The sequence below is a fragment of the Myotis daubentonii genome, chromosome 3 (genome assembly GCF_963259705.1).
Source record: "Myotis daubentonii chromosome 3, mMyoDau2.1, whole genome shotgun sequence".
NCBI classification, from domain to species: domain Eukaryota; kingdom Metazoa; phylum Chordata; class Mammalia; order Chiroptera; family Vespertilionidae; genus Myotis; species Myotis daubentonii.
Genome location: NC_081842.1, coordinates 159,397,190 through 159,417,649, shown reverse-complemented (window position 1 = coordinate 159,417,649; position 20,460 = coordinate 159,397,190). Strand labels below are relative to the sequence as shown.

Sequence of the window (20,460 nt, the reverse complement as noted above, 5' to 3'; positions counted from 1 at the left end):
CTTCCCTCTAAACAAAAATGCTTGGATGATATATAGCTTTAAAAATTAGCATAATTTCTGTATCAGAAATATGTGAACCCACAGTGAATAAAATAATCTTCAGTTTCTTAAAGTTGCTTAAATTAAAAACATGAGTTACTACAGTTGGAAAAAAACATGTATGGTTAAAATGTTTGAAGCCCATCAATCTCTCTAACCACATAAGCTAATGAGTTCCTTCTGTTTTCTTTGAATGAAATCACCATGAGTGGCTGGATGTTGATTTAACATAAAACAAATGGAAATGGGTGTTTCCTTTGTCCTTTGTAGAATTTATTTTTAAAAACAATTAGCAAGTACTATGAATAAGTCAATGATTTTGCCATTACTTAAATAATAATATAGTTTGAGTAGTTAAATTGATTGCATTGTAGCGAATGCATAACATACTCCAACTCCCCTTAACTTGCTAACATCTGCAGATATTATTAAGCTTCTCATTTCATTTTTTTCTACCATAACACCTGTATTGTTATAAATTATGTTTTAAATTGTCATGAAATGTCAGGCAAATTATGTTTTCTGTGTGTGTGTGTCATTTAAGTGTTCCTTTGTAAGGGCAGGTTTGTGGCTAACAGCTTAATCTTGAATATATCAATGCAATTAAAAGCTGTTTCCATTCTTTCTTGTGGGTATAAAGAAGGTTGAAGCATTATTATATGTAAAGTACAAAGAAAGAATTAAAAATTCTTCAATATTTAAAACATTATCCTAGAGAAGGAATACCTTGAGGTGTAATTTTACAAACACAGTAAGCTTATTATATTCGTAGGAAAAAAAAAAGGTGTTGAACCGTTTGAACTCTATAAAATACTCTTCCTCTGGAATCAAAATTAAAAACTTGTATGAAGCACTTTCCATTCCCTATAGTTTTAATCCACTTTTGACAACTTCTTCCCCCTCCCATGCATCCTTCCTTTCTTGTGAGGTAGTCCCTTTAGAAAAATAGTGAAGAGTGACTCACTCATGTCCAGAGCATCAAAAATGCCAGACCTGTGAAATGTACACAGTAGGTTCTTGCAGAGATTCTTTCTGAGAGAGTTAGATAAGTAAGTAAATAAGCCAACATATGGCCAGCTTAATTCAGGCAAAAATTTCTATTGATTACTTACTAAGCTCACTGAATAAAAACTTCAGACCAAGTTTTGCCTCCCAAAAGAAAATAGGATTAGACTGATCTATGCACTCATTGGGGCTTCTTGTGAATCATGCCCAGATGAGTGAGAAACCTTCAAAGATAAACAAAAGAAAGAGCTAAAATATTTCAGTAAATTCAAATTATTCTCAGTTTGACATATTTTGGGTTACAATCTTCAATAAAATAAATTTAAATTCCAAAGGAGACCATGATATAAATGACCTCTGAGGTTTGAGAATTCTATATTTCTGCCTTTTGTTGAACTAAAGTAGCCTGATTTAATTTTCCTAGATAGATCTGTTGTATGTATACATTCTGACAAATGTAAAAACTTAGGTACATAATAAGGTTTCATACCAGCTCTGGATAAGTGTGGGTTCCTCCCCCCTCCACCTCAGGCTAATTTATATCCTGCTTCTAAGAAATTCCAAATGAAGGTGTTTATGTAGTTTATAACATAAATGCTTGGTTCCTCTTACCTTTTAGAATGGTGAGAATAGTAAAGCATCAATACATTCAATAGAAAAAAATTGATCACCAAGGATTCATGTTTTAATTTGGGAATTAGAATGAATCAACCAAAAGAGCATGTTTGTTACTTGTACTTATGTACTTTTTAACTTATGATTTTTACAAGTTAACAACAAACTTGACCAGTAGCTGGATTTACTTTAGAACTGCAAGTATCTGGCTTTGTGACAAAATACTGATAGGTATTTAGAGTCTTCCTATTTTTTGCACAATCTGCTGTTGACATTTTAATAACATTGTTGTTTGAAATGATTTCTGAAGTATGATGACTGCAACATACCCGCAGCAACAAAAAGTACATATTGTTTCTGAAAGCAAAGAAGCTCAAGTTTCGTCGTATTTACTAGAGATTTAAATCTTGGAGAATCAGTTTTTCTTGAAAGCCAATGCAAACGTGCTTCTTTAATTGATGGTTGCACTCATTAGTAGAATCAGTAATTTAGAAATATATCTGAGAACTCAGTCACTTTCAGCTCAGGAATTTTGTAATTTTTTTTTTTTTTAAATACATCCAGGTTTGGTTTTCCTCGTATGCAGAGGATACTTAACTGCCTTTTAAACATTTTTCAAGCATGATTTGTCCCGTCGTGGTCTGTTCTCTTCCCCTTGGATGCATCGTTGGCGCTGCCTGGATGCTTGCTGACACTACCAACCGAGAGGTCCAAGGAGGTGCGCTCAGAGGACAGGAGCAAAAAGCAGCGTCAGTGGAAGGAAATGAGGGAAACAGACCTAACAGCGATGAATGCACTTGGCGAGTCCAGAGCCTTGTAGTCTCCCTCCCTTCCTTTGCTTATCCTGGTGGGTTTAATCAAAAACAAACAAAACGCTCTTGTGAAATAGAGTCAATAAAGTCAAAGTTTGGCTAGCTCTCTGCAACTACAAAGAAAAAGTCATCGCAATTTTAAAAAATGTAACTTTCATTAACGAGCGCGCCGGAAATCTCAGGTATCAAAGACACATGAACCCTGGAGCGTCCCCCGCGCGCCGCAGCCGGACGGAGGCAGCCGCGGCGCACAGACGTCCTTTCTCCTCGGAGCCGTCACACAAAAGGAGGGCTGCGCGAACTAAAAGTTTCGGGGCCTCCGGCTCGCTGCCTGGAGAAAACGGAAAACCTGGAGACGGGGAGGGCCCAAGACGCATCCCGGGCGCCTCTTCCAAGCGCAGGCAAGGAGAGAGCTCCCGGGCCTGGAGGGGAGAGGGGAGGGGGCGGCGAGCCGCTGGCCACCCCCCCAAACCCCCGCGTCCCGCCTCCAGGGCCGGAGCGCCCGGTTCTGCCGCGCTCGCCCCAATACCCTTCACCCGGCTCCAGACAGAAATAAATGTTTAGATTGAAAGTGCGTGTGTGTGGACGGGATGGAGCGCGCGCGCCGGCGGAGCGCGCGGAGGACCGAGCGCGCAGTGAGTGGAGTTTGGGGGGGGGGGGGTGGGCTGGGGGTGGAACGGGTGTGCGGACTGGGTGGGGGAGGCTGCCCGCGGAGTCCCGGGACCGAGGTGGGGGGCGGGGGTGTGCCTCGCCGGAGGGGAGGGGCGCGAGCCGCCGCCGGCTGCCTCCGGGGCGCGTTCCGCGGCCGTGTGTGCGCGCGTCCCCAGCCGCCGCCCGGACAGCCCTGCGGCCGCCCCGCCGGCGGAGCCGGGGCCGGTGAGTCCTCGGGCGGCTGCTCGGCCACCGCCACTCCAACAGCTCGAGCCCGTAAGTGTCCCCTGTCGCTCCCCTCCCCCTGCCCGGGCGCACGGCCGCCGCAGCTTCTCAAATGGAGTGGAAAATGGCCAGCGGGCGGCAAGGAGTTAGAGATTGCTCCGCGTTTTGGACTTAGCTGCCTGTAATCTTCTTCGGAGTTTGCCTGGGCCCCCGGCTGGAAAACCAGGAGGGAGAGAGGTGTCCTTTGCCGCTGTCCACGCTCATCTGTTTAGATGATTAGCCCAACGCCGGCGGGGGCGTGGAGGTGGGGGTGTGGGGAGAAGGCGGCGGCTGGAGGTGACTCCAGTTCAGACCTCGCCGCGAGTCTGTGTCAGGACTTCGCACTCCCCCGTCTCTCCCTCTCTTCCTCGCTCTCCCTCTCCCTCTCCCTTGCTCTCCGCTCACACACGCAGAGGTGCCGGAGCGAAATCGGGAGCTTCCTGGAGAATTCCTTGGGATTGTTGGGGGGGCATCTCCACTCGGTGGCTGTGCGTGGCGTGTACCTCCCCGAACCTCCCCGCTCGCGCGAGCCTGCGTTCTCGCCTTCAGCCTTCCGCGGGGCAGCGGCCCCCGCTCAGCCTCGGCCCGGAGACCCGACATGTGAGGAAGGGCCGCCCCTGTCGCGCCCCAGGCCGCAGGGTCGGCGCCGGGGATGCCCGAGGGGCCGGCGCGGACCGCGGGTTGACGGGCTTGGCCGGACCCACGGAGTTGGCCTCGCGCCGCCGGCGTCTGCTCACCCCTCCTGCGGCCGCCGCTCCGAGGGGACTCCCCAGGCTGCGCACCTCTGTCGGGCTTTTGCCTGCGCCATCCCTTGCGCTCTGATTCCCGAATTTTTTTTTCTTCATTTTTTCCAAGCGAGCGCGCGGTCTGGGGGTGTGTGCGTGTGCGCCCAGGACCCCTCTCGCGAGTGGGCAACTGCGGGAAAATGTTGACCTAACCCCCGGCGTCGCCCGGCGCTGGCTGCTTGGTTGGAGGAGGCGGCGGCTGCGGCCGAGCAGGAGGGCACCCCGAGCCGCGGCGCTGCCTCCCGCGCGGACTCCGGCCTCGGTCCTGGCCGGCCGGGGTCGCCGCTGCGCTCTGCGCCTCCCCGCGCGGCCCCCGCGCCAGACGGCCCGCCCCCGGGGCGCGCTCGCAGACCGAGGTAAGAGCCGCAGCAAACGAACAATGTGCCTCTGTGCGTGCGGGGCTTGGGAGACCTGTTTGCTTTGCGCCTCCGGCTCGGGGGTGGATGCTGGAGGCGCGGGCAGCCGCGGGTGAAGCGGGGCTCCGCGGTTTGTTTATGTTCCGCCGGCCGAGGGGGTGACCCGCGCTCGCTCGGGCGGCTCGCGCCCCCTCCCTACTCCCCACCTCTTGCCCTCGGAAATCGATCCCCAGAACTCCCCATCCCGTCCAGCCTGCGGCTCCTTTTCTCGTGGAGCTGTTAGAACCTTCTCGAGGCTTCAGTCTAGCAGTAGGGGCCGCGGGGGAGAGGGGCGGAGTAGGATCGCCTTGGACATAGTTTGATTTTCGGGAAAAGCTGGAGTCGGAAGGTTCCGTTCACCTCTTTCCACCGTGCGTCTGGGGAGGGGGGATAGGAGGCGCGCCCTCAGCGGGGCCCTCAGCTCGGGGTGCGAGGCCCTGTCTCCCACCCCACCCCACCCCACCCCGCTCCGCCCGCCCGCGGACCCGTCTAGGGCTGGAAGTGGAACGGGGCGTCCAGGCGCTGGGAGCGAGTTCCGTGGAAGTGGACGGCGGGGGAGGACTGGGCTGAGTTGTTGCGGGTTGTTGTTTCTTCTTGTCGGCGGTTAGGCGGTGTGGAGAGGCGAGGATGACAGCAAAGCGCAGCCAGATGTGGCCGGCCGGCGCTGGGGCTGGCAACGATTAGGGGTGGCCCGGCGGGGCGGGAGGGCGGCGGGGCCGGGCACCCGCGAGTCCCGGGGAGGGCAGAGAGCCTCCCGGACCTGCAGTGAGAGGGCAGCAGCGGGCCGCGCTGGGCCTGTGGGTTCCTGGGATGGTGGCGCGGCTGGGTGCCTCGGGCAGCCTGGTTGGTAGGAGGGGGTCCCGGGTGGGGAGCTGCGGGGAGAAAAAGGCGTGGGAGGAGCGCGTGGAAAGGGGAGACCCCCAGGCTAATCCAGCGCGTGCTCCTTGATTGGCTGGGGCGCCCGGACCCTCGGGTGGAGAGGCGAGGGCGAGCGGAGCGACCACAGCGCCCCGGCAGCGGGGAGGCGCTCCTGCAGGACTTCTCCGCTTGGGATCAGCAAAGTTTGTTCTTTGCTCCGAACGACGGGGCCGGGGTTAGGGGAAATCGTTGGAAGCTTTACTTTGTGCCATAGTGTCGCTGAGCGGAGACTAAGGAACGTATGTCTTGCTGGTATTTTTTTTTTTTTTTAAATCCTCTGTTCACACTGTCCTCTAACGGCGCAGTTGGAGGGACAAGTGCTGCGGTGTCAGTCTTCTTTCCCATCTTCTATGGGCTCCATCCCCCTCGTCTTTCCCCCTTCCCTGGCCCCCTTCTTCCCTTCTTCCTGATGCAAACGGTGTCGTCTCGGATTCAGACCGAGGAAATGTTTTCCTCCTGTTTCTTGAAAGGTGTAGGCTGCCTAGCAGCTTCTCCGAGCAGCCTGGGAGCGTCTGAGCCGCGGTCCCCAACCATATGGTTCCCGTTACAAAGGCCAGGTTCGAAGGCGCTCTTCTCCCCGCCCCCACCCCAAATTCGTAAATTTTCTTCTGCAGCCTTTACCCTGTGTGCACTTCTCTCTCCTTTCCTTCCAGAGGCGTAGCTTTCACGGACGTGGTTCGTTCATTCATTTCCTTGTCAGTGTTTGTGTCTGGAACGGGTCCCACCGAGTGTGCTCTGCTCAGTTCGAGTTGCACAAGGAAGAAAAGTCATATCCATTTGGTAAAGAATTTGCCTGTTGAGATGTCTCTTACTAAATCAGGTTTGATCTTGGGCGAACCTTCAAAGATGGGCACGAAGGAGGCAATATATATCCATAGCAGAAAAATAGATTGGGTTGTGTGATGTCTTTGGCAACATTCCAGGTTGTGATGGGACTCTTGACCTAGGTTAAAGGTAACTTTGTAACTTCAGCTTCAGTATCTTTCTGATTCTTGAGAAACCCTTTAGAGAGAAAATCTATTTCTGTTCAGGTGTGTTATGGAACTTTTTGTTGGAACTTTTCTCCACCCTCCAATAAATTTATGCATGATAGAGAGAATACTGCAGAACAAACGTTCTGTTGTTTAGTTTCTTCAGACATTCCGATTCTCTTCTTTTGTTGCTTGCCTCTAAAAAGAGGTGCCATTTCACATCATTCTGCACAAATTGTTTGAATTAATGCAAGTGTGAATTCTTACCGTTTGAAGGGGACTATTAGCATATCAAAGGTTTCTTAGCTTCAGCTCAATTGAGAAAACTTCAGCCTGTCTTCCATTTGCTTCCAAGGGAGGCCCAAAGGGCAATGAGAATTGTAAAGGGTAAAAATAGGGAGGTGGATTCAGGCTGTGTTTCTGAACTTTTACTGTTTTGTAATTATGTGAGTGAAAAACATTGTCTATTGCTATGGAGTCCTTGCAAATGGCAAGACAATTATTTTCTATTGATAAATGGTTTGTTCCTAGAAAAAGAGTGACCTTTTATGATAGTCACTGTTGCCTGTCTTTTGGGGTCCCTTCAGTGGAGGAGAAAGCTTTTCCTCTAACTTAATACTTTTCTAGGGCCTACACTTTGTTATATTAATAAAAACGGGGAGAGAAAGGCTTTTCATGAGTCTATAAAATAATAGAAATCTTGTGATAAAAGCACACTCATTTGTCACCCAGAAAACTTTATTTTTAATACACTTGTTAAATTAATAGGAAAAAAAATCAGTGGACTATTAAAACTCAACATGAACTTTGTTAATGAAACTTCTGTTGCAAGTGTAAGTTTGAAAGGATGCTAAGTGATAATCAGATTTTTTGTGAATGATATTTTAAATAGAGAATTGTTTGATTATTGTTGCGTCTCAAGTTTTGCATTTTATCAGACAGCAAATGCTAGAATTCAGATTGCAGTTGGTTTATTTTTCTTAATATTTATAGTGCATTCGCTAATACTTTTTTACATTTGCGAAAAGATTCATTCTTTGAATTTCTTTTAACAAGTCAGTATCTATCCGTGAGTGAAGAAACAAGTAAGGACAAGTACTTGGGTCATTTGGGTCATTTTATGGTGAGCAGATGTGTCAAGAGAGAACTTTTTTCTTCAACTCTTTGGGAAGTATTGCTTTTATTTATTTAGGTTAAGATTTACTAAAGCCTAGTTTAAGATGAAAATGAATCTCAAGGAAGGTTAAAAAAATTTTAAGTTCATATTTTTTATAGTTTTACCTTTGATGGTTGGTTAATTTGAACGTGAATTGATATCCTTTAATTGGAGGAGGGTTTTCTTTTTAAAAAAATTAACGTTCAGAACTCTTGTTTTTATCTTAATAGTGAAAACTTACATTAATAAACAGCTTTGAAGTAAAAAATATTAATTGCCTAACATTTTTGGACTTCAGTTTAATAGGATGATATTTTTTTCAGATTAAGATGAGGTGGGTTTTTTTGTTTGTTTGTTTTTTAGTGGCATTCAAATTGTCCATCATTAACCTGAAATCATCTTATAGTAGTTTATTTATCTGATCCCTTCAGTTGTCTAAGTAGTACTTTCGAGGAAAAAAAATCATACATTGATGTAATTGCTATTATTGGACTCAAGTTGCTGTTTAACTAGTTTGCTTCGAGTGCAGAGTGCTATAAAGAAAACACATTATCCATCAGAGCTATTAGTAATAATCTAAAAATAGTCTTGAAAAAATTGCTCTTCATTTTACATGATGATGATCCTAAATTCAACAAACCTCTAAAGGTGTAAAATGTAGGGAAAAGAAGACTTTTCAACATTTAGGTGACAAAATTGGACTACTTAGAGAAAAATTAATGTGTTGTAGAAGCTCTCCAGCTGTCATTTTCAATCACTGTGGGTTACTATGTGTTGGCAACAGAAAACGAATTTAGAAATGCAGATAGCTCTGGGAGCAGGTAGTTGGGGAAATCAGAATATTGAATCATGTGGGGTAGAATAAACCAATTATTTCAAGTTTTGACTTGAGAATTTCCAATAAATTTATTTTTTTTCCAGGCTTTTGACTCTCTGCTTTATTAATGGACTAACATCAAAGCATACAACAAAACTTCCAAGTGTTATAAAAACTAATATAAACATACAGATCGCACATGTAGTACTGCAAGTCTTAATTTAAGGCAAGCAGTTGGAGTTTTTATTGCTGCAATTTTCACAATCAGCAGAAACGTTAACACCAAGCTTCTGGGCGGTTCCTTTCTTAAAATTAGCAAGAGGAGAGCTTTAAAGCTAAAGCTTACTGAGGTTTAGATCTCTGTTTGATCATTATTGGAGCTTTCTGTGTTTTATTTAAATATTTAATGTAATATTTAATGTCTTAATATAGGAATATGTGAGCTAAGATTGAGATTTTTGGGGGGACGATCAGGAGGTAATTAGAAAGCTGTACACCATAGAAATGAATTGTTATTGCTCTATTTTCTATCAAAATATTTATTTGACCTGACTTTAGTAAAATAAATGATCAAATAACAATTTATTGACAGGTGTAGTATGAGATGAAGAGATTATTACAATTTATTCTAAGGTATGGGCTAAATACACTTGTATCTATCTACCTTAGAGAAGTCTGTTTTCAGTTTAATAAGAATCCATACCACTTGCCAAATAGCTGATATTTAAGAGCACAGACCAATTGTAGTTAGATTAGGAATGAAATACAGTTTTGGAAACTTGAAGAATTTAGTGCAATAGGATTGCTATTTTTCTAAAAAAAAGTTTCTTCGAAGACTGTCCACTTTGCCTCTTGATATTCACTGTATCTGATTTTGTGTCTTGAAAGGTACACATTTAACATCTGCCTGCTTTTCTGCAGAAAAGACTCAAGTAGAATTAAAGTGGAATTATTTCCAAGCTAGTACATTTTAGAAATAAAATGCATGATTACAAAAAACCCTGTTCATTTAGTTCTTGCAAAAATGCCTAGTTAAAAACTGCACAAATTTTTGATAATTTGGATCATGGGTTAAAAATAGCAATTTTTCCTGCTAGATCTGAAAAGGACTTGAAATCCATTTATGTTTTGGTTATATCAGTTCTGAAGGTAATTTGTCTAAATATTAGTTCACATTACCGGAATAGATAACTGTTTTGTAACTATTTTCAAGAAAGATTAAAACATTTCCATTTTAAAGGCAGATTAAAACGATAGTTAACTTATCTTACATAATTAGTCTATAGCTCCACCCAAATATTCATCTCTTCAAATAATTCTTGATTAAAGGTAGAAAGGTTGAAAAGTATTTAATCACATAGATTACTGTAATTAGACTGGTTGTTAGCAGAAAAATTGACTGTTTTCTGAAATCCTTTTACTACTTAGGATTGGTCAGGTAGTAATTATTATTATTTTTTAATGCTTTATGAAAAAGATTAAGAAAATTGGTCATTTAACCTATAAATAGTTAACTATTGGAATTAGGGAAATAGAATCCTAAAATAATGTCATTTTTCTTGACCTAGTGTGATAATTTTTAAAGGAGTAACTGTAACTAGGGTGTATAATTCTTAAATTTTATTTAAGGCTTCAGTGTGGTATTTTGAGTTTAGTATAAAAATATATTATGAACCATGAAAGTCTCTTAATGCTATTTTATGTAAATAGGTATATTTTTGTAAGTGGATCATTGTGTCATAAAAAAGGGCCTAATCATCCAAAAATACTTAAAAAGTCTGCTTAGATCAATTATCTGATAGACTAAGTGTAGGCAATAATTTGCAGATACTTCCCAATATGTTCTTATCCAACGATTTTAAAAAGCTGTTTCTTAGGAAAAGAAAACTTCCATATTTTGCAAATAAAAATTATCTTTAAAAAAAGTTAGATTGAATGAAGGAACCAAGCTTAACACCTGCAAGCAAAGTGCAACTTAGAGCAAAATGCTATTGATTGCTTTGGAAGCACAAAGCATGTTTAAATACAATTTGTTTAATTACAACAAAAATGCAGTTTTATGAAGTAATATAGTTTGTCTTCGAAGAGGATTTTATGCATTGTGTGGTGGTAAGTAAAATCCCATCACAGTTGTATAAATTTGTTCAATTACCAGAACGGCTAAAAGAAAAAAAAATCAATTTAAGTTGAAATGCAACAGAAATTAGATTACCTTGGTTGTAAGAACTTGCCAGCAGTGTTTAAATAGCTTAATAATATCCAAAGTTACCATGTTTCACAGTGGAAGGATATTGGCACCTGTTTTAATATACGTACATCTTGTGTTTGGTGGCTTTAGTTATGTGAACATTCTTTCTGCTTTTCCATTTTTGATTTTATAGAAGCTATTACATGACGTATAAGGTACTATTTCCACTTGCACATTCACATTTGTTTGGGAGGTTTTTTTGTTTTTGTTTTTTTTTTAGTAGTTGCTTTTCTGGATTTCTGTAATTTGTCATCAGTTAATAGTTCAGATCAGTGTAGTAAAATATCAGCTGTGATTTTTATGAATCAATAGAAACCAAGTCCATCAGTACGGATAGCTAGGTTATCGGCAACAGAAACAGAAATTTTTACTATTGACCCTCGAAATATAGGGGCCTGTAAATCTAAGATTCCTGTGGAAGTAAGGTGGCATGGGATTGATCATACCAGATAGCTGGGCACCTGTTTTACGACCTACACCTTGATTCATTCTGGCACCCAGATTTCCTGAAGTGCAGAGCAGGCACAGCTACTGTTCACAGCCACTCGGCTGTTTTTAGGTCATGAAGTCAACTTCCTGGAATTTCTGGGGGAAACCAGTTGAAAAGGGAGGACAAATGTCACTTTAAATAGAGATGTTTAAGTCAGATTTCTGCCTGAGGGTAAAATTTAGGTCTCTTTTAGCCCGGATGTAATGTCTCCCTCTACAGAGCACAGCATTAATCACTACCTGACAAGAAATCCTATGCTGAGCAAAACGGGCCCTTGTTGGTTTTGTCATTGATTTTTTCCCCCAATCTGTGAGGAGTACATTAAAAACATTAACATTCACACAGGGATTATACTTTAATCTCTGAATTTCTGAATTGAAATTTATTTGCCTTAAAAGAAGTCTACTTAAAGCTGGAAAATCTTTAGTCATTTTTTTAAAAAAATTTAAAGCTTAGACTTTACCTTAATACCTTAAGTACCTTAATAAAAATAGAATGATTTTCTAATATTAAAAAAAAAACAACCCAAAACAGGCATGTTAAGCAGAAGTTAACTTCTTGAAATACTGACCAAATCTTAATTCTGGTTTAAGATGCATTAAGCAATTTCTGTTTCTTTTTTATCTGATAGTAAAGAAACATAATAAATTAGTAGTTCTTAGCCATGAGAGATTGGAGAAGTTGAAAAGATGTTTAACCTCAGACGAAGATCAATTCAAACCTGTTTTGTAGGACAAAATCAGATATAACCCTGTATCTTTTTCTGAAAGAAAAATAAGATCTTTAGCCATTGTAGTAGCAAATGAGAATGAACCGTGAGGTTCCTAATTTAAAAAAAGGGTTTAGTTTTGCTCTTTTAATTATTAGATAATACTCTTTAACTCCTTTCTTGGTCAAATTATATGTATACACACGTGTACAAACAGAAATGTGCAATTTATGTTCTTTCCCTTTGTTTATATCAATACTTACTGACAGTTATTGGCTAAAAATTAGTGCAAATGAAAGCCTAAAATGTGAAGTATGTGTAAGATCTGTTTTTAAGCTGATTTTGCAAATTATATGATTCATTTAATCTCTATTTTGTTCTCAAGGATATTTCCTGCCTTTGGAACATGAAAGGCTTGTTCTATCCACACTTTGCATCATTTTGTAGGTATTTTTACATCGGTCCACACCTCAAACTGATTGTTGCTCTGGACTTTGGACAGAATAATCTGTCAAAAGTGGTTCTTGGCTGCCTGGGGCAGGCTTTGGACAATGCCTTTGACCTTGCTTTGGACAATGCTTTCTCTCCTGGAAGATAGTAAATAGTGTCTATCTATAGAGACAGCGAAAGAGAATTCTCTCTGTTTTGTTTATGAGTTCTAATTTTAATCATTTATCTTTAAAATTAAATACTTTGGCACCAGTAAGCCATATAATGGATGAATCAGTACAAGATTTTAGATATGATCTTTAGTTGATATATTTGTTTTATGTAGACTATATTTACTTAATCAGTTCTTGATTAATATATAGATGTGTGCATGTGTATGTGTGTGTGTGTGTATATATATATATATATATATATGAGTTTCCATCTCTTTACTTTGAAGCAAAGTATTTCCGTTTGGAATTAGTTCTTTACTTCACTGGAACCGTCCACTCAGGAATTTTATTCCTCTGAATTAAATGCCTACCATTTTTTTCCCTATTTATTACTGTGGTTATTGATTAGAAGTTACAGAACACATTTTTTATATAGTATTTTATTCACTCATTTGTGTCTTTAATCTCAATTTGCTCATGGTGTGTTTTAATTCTTAGTATTTCAGCTTTTCTGTAGTTAACATCCAAGACAGTTGGGGAAACAATAATTTTGGTGGTGGTGTAAGGTTATATTTGTAGACCAGTGATTGTACATATTTTCATATAATTTGACAAAAGCTTAATGTATGTCTTTTTTTCCATTTTTAAAAAGATGGACCTATTACTAAAACACCTTAATTTGCTTCATATGCATCAACAAATAAAAATTATACTAAAATTATGATGTCCTAGTCATTTTCACTTTTACTAAGGATATTTAGCCATTTTTTGTCCTTTTCAAAGTTCTATTTGTCATGAGAAAGATACTATTTGGATTTTAGGTGCTTCCTCTTTATAGAGCTGCATAGACAAATTATAGGAACATTGCCAGCTTACCCTCTTCTTTTTTTCTGCTGCAAATGCTGTGTGTAGTACCCATAGCCTTGATGGAAGCCACTCTTCATATTGTTACTGGTTTTAAACTAGATTTAGGGCCTCATTATTTAAAAATATAAGTGAAACAAAATTTCTCCCTTAAGCAAAAAACTCACTAAGAACAATGCTTGTCATTAAGTTGCCTTTTCCCTTAACTTTGTTTTCTTTAAGTAGGAAACAACAAAACTGATATCTCTGTGTGGTATTTCTGTATGTTTTAGCATGACAATTAGCATTAATTTTCACTTGGTTAATAAGGATATTAGTGTTTTTTTAAACCTCTTTTTACCTGTCAATTCGGCTCATTTAAAGGTAAGTCAAACTGAATTTGCCTTAAATTTCCGCAAGTGGGAAATCTTAAGAGTGGCATCAAACATTGTTCAGCAACAATTTTTTGGTTACACGTTGGCCCCAAACCTTGGAACCATTCTTAACAATGTTTATTTTGCCCCCCTCCCTTGGCAGAGATGCATCTTGTACCTGTTATCTGGGGAAGGGCATAGGGAGGAGAGTGTGAAAACAGAAATCTAAAACAGACTCTGAAAAAATATTATGGTGGACCAAAGAACATTTTGCAAACCAAATCAATTTTTCTTTTTCTTTTTTGTATTGAATTAGTTCACACGTTGCAGTCAGATGATGCATCAGATAAAGGGGTTGGGCAGCACTGTTTTGGGTGGCCTGTCATTTTAGACTGCTGCTGTTGTAAGCCAGGCAATGTTTTCTTTTCCTTGAAATACACCTGGTGAGAGTAGCTCTTGGGGTGACTGAAAAGTTTGTGTATTCTGCCTGCTCAAGCTGCATTCTTAACCAAGATGAAGGACAAGAATAATCATGTTGAACCACAGATTTTCAGGAGCGGGTATTTTAATCAGATAATTGGTAAGGAGGCGGTAACAATGCTAGGTAAGAGTATTTTTGTACAACAGTGACCTGCAACTTTATGCAGAGAACTGCCTACATGTTTGGAATATTTTTGCTAACCCTTGTTATTACCTGCAGAGGGAGCTTGTATATGACATAAAATAATCAAGACAGTATAAATTGGTAATATCTCATTTGAATATTACGTTTTATTAACATACTTCTTATTTTTGTTTTGAGAAAAATTATTCTAAGAAACGTCAAGCATTTTGGGATCAGTCAATTATGGTGAAATCCAAAATACCAAAGGCTAGGTATTCATAATTTCCTGTATTTACAAATTAATAGATGTGGTTTTTACTTTTTTGTTAATTAGTAAAAAGAACTTGAAATATAAGGGAGATAATCAGATTAATTTTGAGATTCTGCCTTTTTTTCTTTTTTAATGATTAACTAAAGCTTTAGGAGGATGGTTGCAGAAACATGTCTTGTTTAAATATCTAATAATTGTGATAAGACAGATCCAAATTTTAAAGATAATTTTCCAGATTATGAAAACTATAAAATCGCTAAACAGTAAGTAGTAAATTATATTCCTCTACATTTAATTAATAGGTCAAATTATATGAGTTGCTTATGTTCTTTTCTAAAAATAAAAATGATCACTTTGGATTAATGGCTTTTATACTAATAATGGACTAATCAGTGCAGTGACGCTTAAACAGGGAAACTACCGGTAAGGACAATATTAAATAGTTTAGAAAACTGCTGACTAACTTGGAAAAAAAATGAATGCAAGAAAGATACTACTTATAATAGCTGAATTCTATTTATGAATGCCATGCCAACTAAATTGCTAAGAAATTATAAGCTGTATACTCAGAAATACTTGAGAATTTTGTCATAAGTGTTTTGATAATCAGGGTGATAAAAGCCTTTAGGGATATTTGGATCTTTTTAGTGAGCAAATGTTTTCACTGCGTGCATATACTTAATTGTACTGGGAAACTTAAGGATAGACTATATTAAATTCTAATAAAAATGAATCTTTTTATTTTTACATTTTGGTATAGTAACGTCATTTCAGAAATTGCTTGTTGGGGGAAAAAAGAAAATGAAAGGTTTTCCATCTATGCATCTATGAAAATAGATGTAGTACATTTTTCCTTAGTTTACCAAGGAATGATATGACAAATAAAACCATTGTTTTGTATTTTAAGAGGCTTTGTTTCTTAATGAAATTTATTCTTGTGGACTTACTATTTTATTAACTAATCTATGCTAATGGGAAAGTCAGATTGATATTGTTGCATAGAATGACCCCTAAATAAGGAAACTTGTGTAATAAAGAGATTTATGGTACTGGCATGGGCTTTTATATAAATACTACCCTCTCAACAGGGTCATGTATTATCTTAGTCTATGCAGCGTTTATGCAGAGCATTTCTATATCAGCATAAGAATGTTTGCAACAGCAATTACACTTCAATAGGATTATGATGGTATGTTTCACAAAAGTATATAAATGCTCCTTTTCCATAGAAGTGATAGGCACCTGTACTGCCAACTTTACTTCATTGCCTTAATATGATAAGAAGAGATTTTTATCATTGGTGCTACATATAAAAGGCACCAGACAATGGAATCCAGCCTTATAGTTCATTACCCTTTTTCCTCAAATACCACACCTCCCTTCACAGTGAGGTAAGGGTTACTAGAGAATTCATTCCAGAAAAAAATGTGACTTGAGGAACAGTAACTGTCACATAGTTAGAGAATTCATTCCAGGGAAATCATTACTTGAGGAGGAACTGTCACATAGTGCATAACTTCTGTGAGGTTATTGGGAAGGCACAGTGAGGGTAAGTTCTACTTGTTCTCTCTTAATTTAAAGGTAGACAGCTGAGTGGTTGGTAAAACTGAGATCTGAATTCATTGCAAAGAAAATGTGTTATTGAAAAGTTAATTAAATTATTGTGAAAGTATTATTAATTTGGGGATATTTATAACAAAGAAGTTATTGGCAATTGCTTTTTAGTTTAAAATAATCCTGACTTACTTTGTAAGTTATCAAAGAAATTTTATTGAATATTCTTCAATTAAAAAATATGAATTATGATATATCTGATCACTTGTATAGATGTTAAGAGTAACTACATATGCATTCGTTCCTGCATTTACTTGAGTAGATTTTTAAAAACGCTATGAGTGGGATAGAAAATGAATAAGATTTCTCTAGATAAGGGTAATATGTGTTATGAATATAGATTTGAAATAATATTTTTAATATAAATTTTACCAAAATGAAGTTCCTATTTAAAAAATATATTTTATACTCTTTGAACCAAGAGTCAAATATTTTAACATGTTCACATTTTAAATGAAAGTTAACAAAACATGTAACTAAAAAACATTTCAAAAATACCAGGATTTAAAAACTAATGTTAATTATAAAAATAGATAAGTAATATTAGGGGAGCTTTTTTTTGTTTGTTTGTTTTTGTTTTTTTTTTGCTCTTTATGTGTTTCAAAGAAATTCCTATATGTCTTTTTGACTTCTTTAAACTAAAACCTAACAAAGGTTTAAAAAGACTCCTTTTTTATGTACATTTTAGTATGCTATTGTGGCATTCACATGATGGTGGTACATTTAATTCCAGGTTGCACTGAAGAGTGAATAAATTTCTGTTTGTTCTAAAAAGAGTAAATTATACGCTATCACAAATTTTCTCTATAATTTATATATAACTGTATTACCTTTATATAAATGCAAATACCATAACTCAGAAATATCTGAAATTGAAACTAAAAATACCGCGGCTTTCTATGTATGGATAATTTTATCCCATATTTGTATGGTTTCTATATTTTAATATAAATATGATTAATAACACTGATTTAAAACTCATTTTTTGTTTTTTTTAAACTATATTTTATTGATTTCAGAGAACAAAGGAGAGGCAGAGAGACAGAAACATCAATGATCAGAATCATTGGTTAGCTGTCTCCTGCACGACCCACATTGGGGATTGAACCTGCAACCCAGGCATGTGCCCTGATCAGGAGTCACCATGGCCTTTTGGTTCATAGGTTGATGCTCAACCACTAAGCCATGCTGGCCGGGTAAAAGGCATTTTTGTTTAGACCAAATATAAGTCAAAGTGGAGTGGTAGTTGTTATTACTTGTATCAGAGGCCCTAAATCAAAAGTTAGCGTAGGTTAAAGTTAGTTTAGTCCAGCATTTTACTACTGGTCAGAGCATCATAAAAGATGCTTTATCTCTTAGTAGTAATTACTGACCTGCAATAGTTTTTGGCAATTGCAAATATTAATACCTGAAATTATTTGAATTATACTTCAAGAAAATTTATGTTTTAGCTCTTTGCCATATGGGATTCAGGTAAGCGCTGCAACAAATTAAGGTATTTAAGAATATATTCTAAAAGCACTTTTCTGCCTTTGTGTTCTTTGTAAGAATTTGGGGTTGATCATGCTTATGAAATACTTTATAAAATTATAGTGACAGAATTATCTTGAACTTGCTGATTAAACATAACTTTGCCTATTTTAATGCAGATAGTAGTCTTTCACACCTCCATGTGTTTTTTATTTTTCACTAATTTCCTTATATTGTGTTACTAATATGTTAGGAAGTCAATAAATTCTCCCGACATTTCAGCCTAGGAAACTATAATTGGCTTCATCAAAAGAGATTACATCTTTTAAAACAATTATTAGTCTGTTAATAATGTTGTGAGAGTAAAAAATCCAGGAACAAATCGTATCTTAGAATTCACATTTTCTAAAGTTACACTTTTCAAAAACATTTAGAATTAATTCTTAATAGTTTAAGAATATTCCTAAAAACATCGGAGAATAAGAATTAGAGCTCGTTAGAACAATACTAAATTGAATAGCCTGTAATATAACTATTGCTTAAGTATTTTAAAGATATTGAGAACCCTGTAGATTACACATACTGATAGCTCTTTCTCTATATTGCCTGTTAATTCTGTGAAAACCAAGAGGATCAAATTCACAAGGTTGCAGTTAAATCACAATGTTAACATTTAATTGAAAATAAACTAAAATAAAGCTTTAATTTGTTGGCTTACTATATTTAAATTGATTTTACCTGTTTACGAAGAATGCCATCACAAACTCATGTATTTATAAAATTGATAATATCAGATGTTTTTTGAGGTTCTTAACTCCTTTTCAGTATCTTTAAGTTGTTTTAATATTTTTGGTATGTCTTCTGATAGAATGTTTTAATGATTTGAAGTTACTCATTTCCGAATTGCTGGCTGAGGCCTTATTTCTCTCTCTTTTTTTTTAAAGAATTAAGTCACATTTTTTATTTTACTTATTAACTAAGCTGCTGTTTGACTTCCTAAAAAGAGCCAATATATACATTTAAGGATTAGTATTAATGTATAGGTTTTTCATTTAATTTGCAGTTATATGGTGGTGGTCTTCAGAGTGTTTCTATTTGACCTAATATATATTATTATCCCTCCATAATTTAAAAAAGGGATATTTGCCATAACTTCATGTTTGGCATTATGCAACTCTTATAGAAGGTATTCTTAATGTTTAGCTTAATAATCAATTACTCATTTTAATGTGGGTGATCTTTTTATACTTGCATACTCTTATTCAGCCTAAAACCCAGAAACTTTATTTCATGTACTTTTTTTTCTCAAGTAAAATATAGGAGTTTTTCATTGAGACATCTTAAATGACAGATTGAGGAATGTATATATACTGCTATCCTATAATTAAATTTGTGCTATGAATAAAATGATTTTTAGAAGAAAAAGCTAGTTTGTTTATAAAAATAATTTACATGGGCAACTACATAGCACAATTTATGCCTGTGATTGGCCTGTCATTCTACTTGATTTAGATTTGTTTCAATGAAAATATGGTAAGGCAAATATATGTATTAGTTCTTGGCCGGGATTCATTATATTGATTTCAGTTTTCTGGCTGAAAATTAGGTTCTATTACCTAAACTTATAAATATTGTATTATATGTAAGACTTAAGAATCTGTTGATTTTCTCTCCTTATCTCCTTTTCTGTTAGAATCTAAAACTTAAACTTTTTAACTTGTTGATATTAATTTCTCTTTATTGCATAAAAGATAGTTTAAAAAAGTACAGAGTACTAGTATATGCAACCATGTATAAGGATTGGCTTGTAGATAGGGAGATATAATATGTATTAATACATATAATAATTAATTGAAGCTGTTGGAAAGTCAAACTAAAACTATTAGGAAGGATTCCAGGAAATAGTATATAAACTTGGCTAGTTAAATTTTTTATTAACACTGCTTATAAAGGTTAACTTTTGGAGAGTATCACAACTATACTATGAATTTTTAAAGCTCTGCTTAATCTGTTTGAACAGTAATTCCTTATTAAAGCTTCAATATTTCATCATTTTAATATGCAGTCAGAAAAATGATGAAATTTAAGTGTTTAATATCCAGGTTAAAATATTTTTAAATTACCTATCATGCTGGTATAGAAACAGCTTTAAAGATAGCACTTCCGTCCATTTTTTGTTGTTGCAAGATTTATGGATAAATTGAAAAATATTTTAACAATTCAGTGGAAATTAGAAGCTCTCTATCTTTAGTAGTAAACTTTCTTTATATGCACTTTAAGTTTTATTGATTCTACACAAACATAGCAGATAAAGAATTGAATAATAAATCTAGAACAGCACAGTTTGGGTTTAAAAATATATGTATATATTATAAATCTTAAAAATTGAAAGTTCTTAGTTCTCAATATAATAATCAGAATTTTATATTTGTCTTTCATAACATAATGCAAATAACAAGTGCGTATTTGGTTGTATAGCTAAAAGGCAGAGGTTTCCATCTTTGGATTTAACTTACATTCAAGTTTGTATTAATCTAGCTGAAACTCCTTAAGCCACTTTCTTTTATTGGGAATTTATAAGGTACAACTTAGACCAAAAAGATGTATTTGAATGAATTAAATCTCAATTTTTGGCAGCCTTGTCACCTTTCTATGTTGGGCAACTTAGTGTTTTCTTAAGGCGAAAAGTTAACCACCAAGGCAGAGCGATTCAGTTTTTAACCATTATCCTGCATCTCATTCCCAGTTTGAATAAATTAAACTGTATTAAGGTGCACGGTACTAGAGAATTTTTACTATGTAAAAGA

General features: G+C 37.7%; 1 protein-coding gene across 21 annotated transcripts in view; it reads left to right on the top strand.

The window, feature by feature from the left end:
* The window catches only part of ADGRL2 (adhesion G protein-coupled receptor L2), a 288,043-nt gene that overhangs the window by 89,454 nt on the left and 178,129 nt on the right, over positions 1 to 20,460 (top strand). For 3 of the 21 annotated variants that reach the window (XM_059689067.1, XM_059689069.1, XM_059689080.1), the window contains exon 1: positions 3,750 to 4,527. The exons of 1 other annotated variant lie outside the window; for it this stretch is intronic. The gene's annotated coding sequence lies outside the window, so the exon portion shown is untranslated. Of the gene's footprint in view, positions 1 to 2,666; positions 3,107 to 3,258; positions 3,399 to 3,744; positions 4,528 to 20,460 lie in introns of those variants that run through there. 17 more of the 21 variants (XM_059689070.1, XM_059689071.1, XM_059689081.1 and 14 more) reach the window with 12 other exon arrangements.